At 35.1% G+C, this 9,892-nt stretch overlaps 1 protein-coding gene across 4 annotated transcripts in view; it reads left to right on the top strand.

Annotated features, from left to right (window-relative positions):
- The window catches only part of Pcdh9 (protocadherin 9), an 887,892-nt gene that overhangs the window by 493,358 nt on the left and 384,642 nt on the right, over window positions 1-9,892 (top strand). The window lies entirely within an intron of this gene.

The following is a 9,892-nucleotide window of genomic DNA, read 5'->3' as shown; positions in this document are numbered from 1 at the left end:
ATATATATATATAGTATGTGCCATCTCAGTCCCAGTGAGATGAAGGATATCCAACAGTGCCATAATATAGACAGATATTCCTATCCTCATGAAACATAGATGGTGGTAACCATAAAGCTATAAAAGTGTGAGTATGATAACTGATGTCTGATGCCCTAGAAGCCTATTTAAACAAATACAGCCCCAAGAAAAGGCAGATGATCACTTCTCCGGGAAGTGATGGGTGGAGTTTAGTAGTTACAGGAAAAGTCAGATTGTTGACAAGATTTTCTAGGAAACACCTATATAGTGCATATTTAATAAAATAGTTGATATTCAATAAAGTATTTGCAAATGTGCTACGGAAAGATAGGGACACGGCCAGGAATGGTGACGTGTGATTGTCACCAAGTGTAGTCCTAGCACTTGTGAGGCAGAGACAGGAGAATCACCACAAGTTCAAGACCAGGCTGGGATACACAGTGAGTTCAAGGCCATTCTAAACTGCATAGCAAGACCTGTCTCAAAAAAAAAGACAGGAACACACACTCAATATCTGCGTATTAAAAATAAAATGGAAAAGAATGAACAATAAAAGAGTTTCAAGAACATGAAAAAAAGAACAGGGGATTTAGTTCACTACAAAAATATCTCTGTGTTGTCAGGCATAATTGTGCACACCTGTCATAACAGCATTTAGGAGGCAGAAGTAGGAGGATTTCTTCAAGTTGAAGGCCAGCCTGGGCTACATAGTGAGACCCTGTCTCAAAAAAAAAAAAAAGAAAGAAAGAAAGAGCAAAGAAAGTACAATGGAATAGTAGGAATAGTAAGTAGTAGTAGTAGGTTACTCTAAATGATAAAATATGTTCAGAATTTAAATGTATGTAAAATAGTGATATGACATTCATTCAGAAAACCTTTACTGAACTTCTGTTTTATTATTCTACAAGCTTTGTTATTATAGGGATAAGATGCAACAAGATATTATTTTTTTGTTGTTGTTATTAAGCATTCTGTAGTATGATAGGCAAGACAGACAAGTAAAGTAGTCTAATTCAGTACGGCATATTGTAATACATGCTGATCGGGTCGCAGGACTATCACTGCAAAAGAAGTAAAAAACTTTGAAGAAATACTTCTTGGAGGAGTTACTTCTCAGTTCCATGTTTAATATATAGTTCATGGGCCAATGACTAAAATATATGTCATCAGATAATGAAAGGTAATTTATGAAAATTAAATGGTTATTATGAAAATCAAAAGAAATTTAGGTCGCAACCAGATTATGGGAAAAGCTAAAACTTTGGCAAAAATGACACTTTAGGGCCGGGGATTTAGCCCATTGGTGCCAACACCTTCCTCACAAGCACAAGGTCATGAGTTTGATCTTGGTACGCACGCACACACACACACACACACACACACACACACACACACATACAGTTTAGGATCAGATAAGAGAAAAACAAAAACCAATGCAGTGAGTTAAGAAATAGAGAGACAAGGAAAGGTGAAAATGAGTACAAAGTGGCATCAATTTTTTTTTTGTCAAGAATACTTATCTGTAAAGAATAAAAAAACGATCAAGGCTATAAAGGCCAAATAATACAAAAGTATCCAAATACTTGAGTACTATAAAGATATTTTGTTTCCAAAATCAGACAACTGTATTCTGGCTATTTTATAATTTGAAGATAATAAATATGAAAATGACAAGGAATAAAAATGACATACTAAAATCAGGTAAATTCACGTAAGAAGCAAGAATAGAAACTATAATTTGTTGCTGAAGTAGATAGTAAATGTTTACAAACCCTTAATAACATGAGTACAATGAGCACTTCAGAGACACAGGTAATGTGGACCCATTTTTGGTTCACTAGAACTGGAATTATGTTCAGTGTCCTTATGGTATTAGAAGACTTAATATTAGCAAATTGTAGTGCTTTTTCCTTTTGGCAGAGCCTCGGCCATATGTGGCTGCTAAGGTGTCTTCCTAATTAGTCAAAGACTTGAATGATAGTTTACTGCTGAATAAAGAATAGAACTTTAAAGGCATTTAGAATGTTAAGTGTAAAGTACTGAATTTAATTTAAAAGAAGTAATTGCACAATTTAAAAGTGTGAATAAACTAGATTGGAGCGCATGAAAAATTGGGGAATTGTATTAATGATACTCAACTAAGGAAAAAGAGCATAAAATGACAAAAGAAGGAGAAAGGAGAGGGGGGATCAATTTTAAATCAAACAAGATCTCTTCTGAAACTTATAGGTCTCATGAATTGATGTGTCTGCATAATTTGCAAACCTATCAGGGCTGAGAATATAGCTTCACAAGGAAAAGTAACTAGGGGGCTTCAGGGTGCAAAGGGATTGAGTAGAACAGCATTGATGTCCTATATTTAAAATGATGCTGAAAAATTAGAGTCATCAAAAGGCATAAATATTATGCTGAATTCTTTACGCACAATATAATATGAAGGATAGTTAATACAGAGATGCTTCTGGAAGGATATTGGAAGTCTCTGTAAATATCTAAAGATATCATAAAATGGAAATTACATTTTCATTTTTTCTATTATATTGGATGAGCAAGTGTACGTTGTGATGTGGCTTATGTTAAATTAACATGAAATTGGGAGAAGGAATATTTGTTGAACCAAATGAAATGAATTTGTAACACTTATACTGGTAAATAGAATTCTTACCTATTAAAGGGTCCTTTGACATCAGAGAGTCTTAAGAAGTGTTTAAATATCAGTTTTATATATTTTTATAGTTTTATGTTCATTTAGAACCTAAAATTCTTAAATTAAATCATAAAGCGATGTTTCCTAATATTGGAACCAAGAAGAAAAAAAGAATAAATGATAGGAGTTATGTTTATTTTATATTTTGTTTACAATAATTTCAAAATCCAGCAATATTTCTGAAAGAAAGAAGAAGGTAAGATGAGAGGAGAAAAAATCAGTTTGATTTGTCATATCTACATATGTCTATACATACATACATATATATATATATCCATAATGCACAGATACACAGTAAAATATTGCAGATAAAAATAAATTTTATCTGTTTAATTTCCCTTAAAACCCAGTGTTTTATAGAAAATTCAAGGATTATTTTTTAATACTCATGTAATAACTTCAGCAAATATATACCCACAGTTTTGGTTTTGGAAAAACGGAGCATAAAAGGAACGATAGGATTAAGAATAGGAAAATTGGCAATGAACAATAGAGGCTTAAATCTCACTGTTAGGTAACGACAGATTAAAAATACAAACTAGCCTCTTTAGAAGATTTGGAAGAAAACAACAGTGTTTAAAGTGGTGGCGAACCTATCGCAGGCATGCCACAGCAAGATGTTTGAATCACTGAAAGGTCTAAAAGTTTTATCATGACTGATTTAAAATGTAAAATATCATCCTAGCAAGGGTTTGGGATTTTTAAAATAGCCAAGCAATTTGGGATATGCAAAAAATGAGATAAGCAAGTAAGCTAGTAAACAAGGTAAAAACTTCTTGTTAGAAACTATGAATGTATTCGAGATCATGAGTAGTCTCTAAATGCCAGATCAACTGATAAATTTGATTAAATTCATTCAAGTCAGCTTAGCTTTCCAAATATTTGTTTAACACATACTGTACTCTAAGAATTATTCTAGAAATTAGATATCAACATAAATAACACTTAATTTAATTTAGAGTATTGGTATGCAAGGGTAAGGGTTCACACAAGCTTCCTCCAGTATTGCAAGAATAGTTTGAGATAATTTTGTAAATAACTTATGCAGCTGTACCAATAAAGCCTGGAATATTTAAGTTTCCCAGAGATAGGAATATGTGTTTGGAGCCAGGAGAGACACAGTGAATGATTGGTGTAACTCTAGGAATTTGAATAGTTTTGGATCTTTTCAATCTCATGTGGTCCTTGTAAGAAAACATTTATTACAATTGTCTGCTTGGTAGAAGAGAGGCATTTAAATGTCTGCAGCCTAAGGATGGTCAATGTCTGCAGTTATGGATGCCTCAGTTGCCCTGGTTTGATCATTACTCACTGTTTACATGGATTAAAATATCAACTGTGTCACACAAATATGTGTAATTACTGTGTGATTTAAAAGTAAAAATGTAGAAGGACATTAAACACAGGCTCCAGAAGATCTACTTTCTCCCTCCCCCATTTTCCATTTTTTGCTCTATGTCTTTTATCATCTAATTACTTTTTAAAAACTTATTATCCTTTACATTATGTAACTCTGCACTAACTTAATGTTTTGCTGATTATTCCTTTCATCTACCACTCTACTTCTTTCTTCTTACAACTCTGACTGGATGGACTGGATCTTTTTACCTTCAAGTCTAGTTTCAATTTATATGATTTTTCTGTGGTGCCTATTTCAAATTTTAATCAAGAAAATCCATTCCCCAATCTTCCTCCTATACCAATGCACTTATTCTTTCTCTCCTTTACTTTGCCAGAAAACTTGTGAAACATGATAACATTTTAAAGAATAAAGATTAGCAGCTATCCTATCCTGTTCACTGATATGGAATATTTCTGCTTTTCATTATGTTCAATTATTTGCTACCCTTAAATTTGTAGAGGAAGTAATAATAATGGAAATAATACTTATTAATAGAGATATACATTTAACTTTTCAGAGGAATATAATTGATTATTTCCTTGGACAGTTCTATCCTGTTGAGATGGGAAAATAACTCCCAAACTGTTAGAAGTCAGATGTGCCAAGTTCATGATCTCACAACATGGAGGAATAAAGCAGGGAACCAAAGGAGAAAATTAGAAGAATTTTATTGGAAATAAAGAAAAGAAGAATAGCTCCTGGATTTATAGGAGCAGTCACAGATATGGCAAGGATAATTGTCAAGAGAGTAACTTATATAGCAAATTCCCATTGTGGGTACAACATAGGTCAAACACTCAATCTATAAGATTACAAGTACAGTCATTTAGCTAACATCGATCCAATAGGGACACAAGTGCAAAGCAAGGGTGTATGGAGAGAATAAAGCTATTACTGGAAAGGGATTGGAGTATGGGTCCAGATGTTCTGTTCATCCACTCACTTATATGTGTGATGCCTATCCAAACTCACTGGAACAGGTGGTGCCGATTATACTACAATCTCAAGCTGTTGTTTATCTCTAGGGAGGTTTGCAGGAGGGGCTATTACGTCTCCAACTTGAGGTCTGGCACTCTTCAGATTCACCTCCAGCAACAATTTCGATTTCTTCATCTTTCATGTTGACTTCTTTGAGGGCCCAATTCCTCTCTGATTGCATGTTAATTTATATCTAAATTAGCTGACTGTAATACTGTGTTAATCTGTAAATTCATCCCTTATATATTCTCTGACCTTTTTATTGTCCTTTGAACCAATTGAAAGATTCATTGTTTACTCCATTGATTAATTTGAATTCACATGAGCATTTGACAAATGTTTGTGTTGCAATCTTATGAGAGTTATGATCACATTCTTTCTTAAAATTCATCCTTTTAAGGAAACCATAACTCTATCATAACTCACTGCCTAACTGTGGGAACGGTAATTCCCACCGATCAAATAGCTGTGGCTAGGAGATAACAGAAGGAAAGAGGGTGTTAGTGACTAGATCATATAGGACCTAGCAGAAAATTTAAAATTGGAATTTATTCCTTTTAAGAAGGAAGGTGGAGAAGTGTCAAACTGACAAATTGAAAGGATCATTTTTGGCTATGATTCTAACAGGAAACGGGTCAAAGATAAAGAGAATCAATGAAAAGGCTATAACAATTATTCACATAAGAGGTGATGAAAACTTAGATACTCGATCAACTAGATAACAACAAATTAGGATAATCAAATTAGATTTCTCATGCCTTTTGAAAGTTGGATTTGTATGTGAGAAAAAACAATAATTATGAGGACACTATATCGAAACACTGGAATGGTAGAGCATTTAAGAAGTGTTTGCATGTGTGAGTGTGAACATTTTTGTATACATTTGTCCTTTGAACCATTTGCAATACCCGACTGGTTATTTCACCGATTAATTTGAATCCAAATGAACAAATGACAATCCCATTAAATTTCTGTGTGTGGAGATTTCCGAGGAAGCCAGCTGTTGTTGTTTATATCTGAGATGTCCTTTCAAAACTTCATGTGTTCAGAGGTGGGGATTTGGGAAGAAGATTGGATCATGGGTGTACAGTACTGGGTCAGAGTCATGTGACTCTGGATTAGTGTGCCGCTGGGTTGTTGATGTGATGCTGAGAAGTGAAGCCTGGGGAATGAGGTGGGTCTCTGTGGACATGGCCTGGATATATTTATATCCTCCTGCCTGGAGCACTCCTTGCTTCCTGTCTGCCTTGGCATGAACTATTTCTCATCTGCCCTGCTCATCTGCCATGTTCCCTACCTTGGAGTCGCTACCAACTGTGGACTGAAACCTCCACAAAATTTGAGCTAAAATAAACCTTTACTCCTTTAACATGTGGGTGTCAGGTATTTTGTCACACATACAAGAAAAATAACCAAGAAACCACCCATCCAGAAAAGAATGCTGGGCTTAAAGGAAGAATCATTAATATTTACGTGGTATTTGTATTCCAAGCTCCTGTTGAAATATACAAAGACATTTGAATGAAAATAAAGAAAGGCTATTCAATTTGAATGCACTATATAAAGAAATTCACCTATCTCACCATCATCTGTGGAGTAATTTTTTGGCTTGGCAGATGTTAAAGCAGCTAGAGGAACAGATAAGCCTTTCAGTAGGAATAAAAGAGAGAGAGGGTGGGGAGAAATCAGATATGCTGGTTGGGGCTTATTGACATCAGAATCTGAATATAGGCTGATTAAAGGTAAGGACTCATCTACTGAAGAGGCCTAGGAAGGTTACTGTTAAGATTATCTTTTTATTTGGCCTGGAATTAGAAAGTAGAAGAGGTTTGGAAGAAAGTGACAAAATAAGCATTTGTTGGCAAAGCTTCGACCTTTATGGAACATTGCTGTAAAAATTGTGGTTTGGCTTCCCGGACATGCTATGGGGGGTCAAAGTTGGATTGTCATATGTGGTCTAGCCTTTGTCGCTTTGAGACTTCAATCTTTTACAATAGATAAGCGTCAAAAGCTTACTATGAAGATTGTCTCGGCCTGGAACTGAAGGGTAGAAGAGGTTCAGAAGCTAGTGACAAAAGCGTTTGTTGATAAAGTTCTGACCTTTATGGGGCAATTGCTGCACAGATTGCGGTTCAGCTTCCAGGACCGCTGTGTAGGTCAAAATTGCATTGTCATTATGTGGTCTGGCTTTTGTCTCTTTGAATCTTCAGTCTTCCACAATAAATGAACATGGAAGTGAAGTAGGTAAAACTATAAAAGTGGAAATTTTGAAACATATTCATATCTACGTCAACATGTACAGACTTATTTTTCAGCTACTGGATAATTTAAGGAAACGTTTTTCATGGCAATTTGAAGTAATTCCAAGGCCTGAAGTAGTCTTTTGTATATTTTTCAAAGTGCTTCCGATCCAAGCTTAACTTGTCTCTGCAAGGACACAGCTCATATAAATATCATGGTGGGCTCGTTCAAATAACACTTGATGTAAACAACAGTGAAATGGGTTGTGCAAAGATCCTAAGTATTAGACCGATATGGGGAGATACCTAAACTAGCAGGCAAGGGTCACTTAGAAAGAATCGAAACAATTTCTATAGGGAAAAATTAAAACATTCGGGGCACAGACAACGCCATTATCTTTGCCCGTATTTTAATTTTCCTCACTTTCGTCTTTCTTCTCTTTCCATCTTTCACAGCATTCTGTTGTCACCCATTTCTTATTTAAATCTCATGGCCTTCTTTTTTAAAAAAATTTTTTTCTAGTTAAGGAAAGCCATATACTTTACACTCTAAAGGACTGTCCTTGGTGTGAGGGTTCTGACAAGCCGCTCTGGCACAGTGCTACTTTTAAAACCTTCCAACTGTTTTGTGGCCTTTGACAGTTGCTCCTTGGCTCCATCTTTCCAGGGCCGCAGCTTTTCATTAGAATTCTGGGCATGGTGCGTCACACTGGCAACCTTCCTCTTCTCTTTCTTCCTATGCCCTTCCTTTTACCCCATTCTCTTTTGCTACTGCTTGCATCTTTTGTTACCCAGCTTCTTTCACCCACTTTGACTCGCTTCCTTGTCTTCTTTGTCTTCTTCTGTTATGATTTATGATTTTACCTTCTTCCAAGTGAACTCCTTACCTTAAACTACAGCCAGTGCATTGACTAAGCTACTTGACTTCATTTATAATTGGATTTTCAAATAAAGCACTGAAATAGCTCTCATTTATAATTATTTTAAACATATGCAAATTCTTTAGTATAACTGCCTTATGCTATGAATTTGTAAAATTTAACATTGTGCCCTTTTTGAACACTTGATTCTGAAAATTTAAATTTGAACTGATTGTGCTTTTTTAACGTTTTTTTTTTTTCCATAATTGTTACATATGGAAACTTCTTTCATGCATCTTGGAGTCTTGCAATTTTTTTTTTCTTTTAATAAGATGAAAAAGAGACATGAAGGAAAGACCATATAACATAGGGCAAAAACGAATCAGGGAAACAGAATATTAGCTGTATATATTTGGTTATAGATAATAGAAAATAATACCAACTTAATTATGGCCCGAATAAAATTGCAGTGGTATTTATTGTGAGCCAGGGTAAGTATGCTTTGTAGCACTGTGGGAAAAACTAAAAATTTACAAGAGTCAGAACTAGAAGTCTTTGTTTATCATCACTTCCATTTTATTATTTTTCATTCTTCTTGTATTTCTCCTCAAAGAAGAAAATGGTTACTTAACTTATTCACATATTGCAAAGGTCAGCAGATACTGAGTCCAGTGTCTCTCCTCCAGGAGAATTTTAGAAGAGAGGAACTCCTAAACTAACTGAATCCAATTAACAGTTATTGTGAAACAATCGGTGACACAGTTGAACATGGCCTCCAGAGAACTCTATTTTCAATACTGCCAGTTTAACTTGAACAACCTTCATAACCTCTTTGAGATTTAGTTTTTTACTTATAGAAGGGGATAACTATACCTACCATAGTAAATGAGATAACCAATAGCTGATACTATGGTTTCCAACAGTGAAACATTAAATGCAGTCATACTCTAAGCATAAAATTATTGCAGATTGAACTCTTTCGCTATAATCACAGGCCAGGTATATACTCTCACTTTTAAGAAAATAAACACTGCAATACTAAAGCAGCATTTACCGCTTAATACTATGAAGCCATTCACACATGGATGACAGCACTGGCGAATAGCCAAGATTATCTGGGTCACCCTAAGTGCTGCAGAAAGTGGGGAGGGTATTTAGTCTTAGAGTGAATGTATTTGGATAATGGCTGAAGATAAATGGCACCCGATAGGATTAAACAGAGAACGGTGTCCCTTTGGGATCTGTGTTCATGAATTTATTTCTGCAGAAAATGATTAGAAACCACAGTAAGATTACAAAGTGGTGGTTCATATCTTGGAGGTTTAGGGAGCTATGAAGCATTTCTAGTCCTTGAGGTAGGGGAGCAGCGTTGCTGCACAAAACTGGAAGGTCACAGGGAAAGATACAGGCCTCAATATTGTTAGGATTTATTGGAGGATTTACTTGCTGACTAGGTGTGTATTGTATTGGCTGTGAGCAACCTAGCAGAGGCAAGAGAGTTCCTGGTATCAGAGTGGGAATAATTCCTAATACTTCAGAGAATATTGCCAGATAAACTGCAGTGAGAAAGTTTTAAAAGTATAAATTGCTCTCTACTTAACAGGTATTTTCTGTCTGAATCAGGATATGGCTGTGAGAGAACATAAATTCTGTCGCACTGTAATAAGACAATAAGAAATACATA

The sequence above is a fragment of the Fukomys damarensis genome, unplaced genomic scaffold, assembly GCF_012274545.1.
Source record: "Fukomys damarensis isolate Sample0158 unplaced genomic scaffold, DMR_v1.0_HiC HiC_scaffold_6, whole genome shotgun sequence".
In the NCBI taxonomy this organism is placed as follows: Eukaryota; Metazoa; Chordata; class Mammalia; order Rodentia; family Bathyergidae; genus Fukomys; species Fukomys damarensis.
Note: the sequence above shows the minus strand (reverse complement) of the source record. Positions and strands in the feature narration are given on the sequence as shown.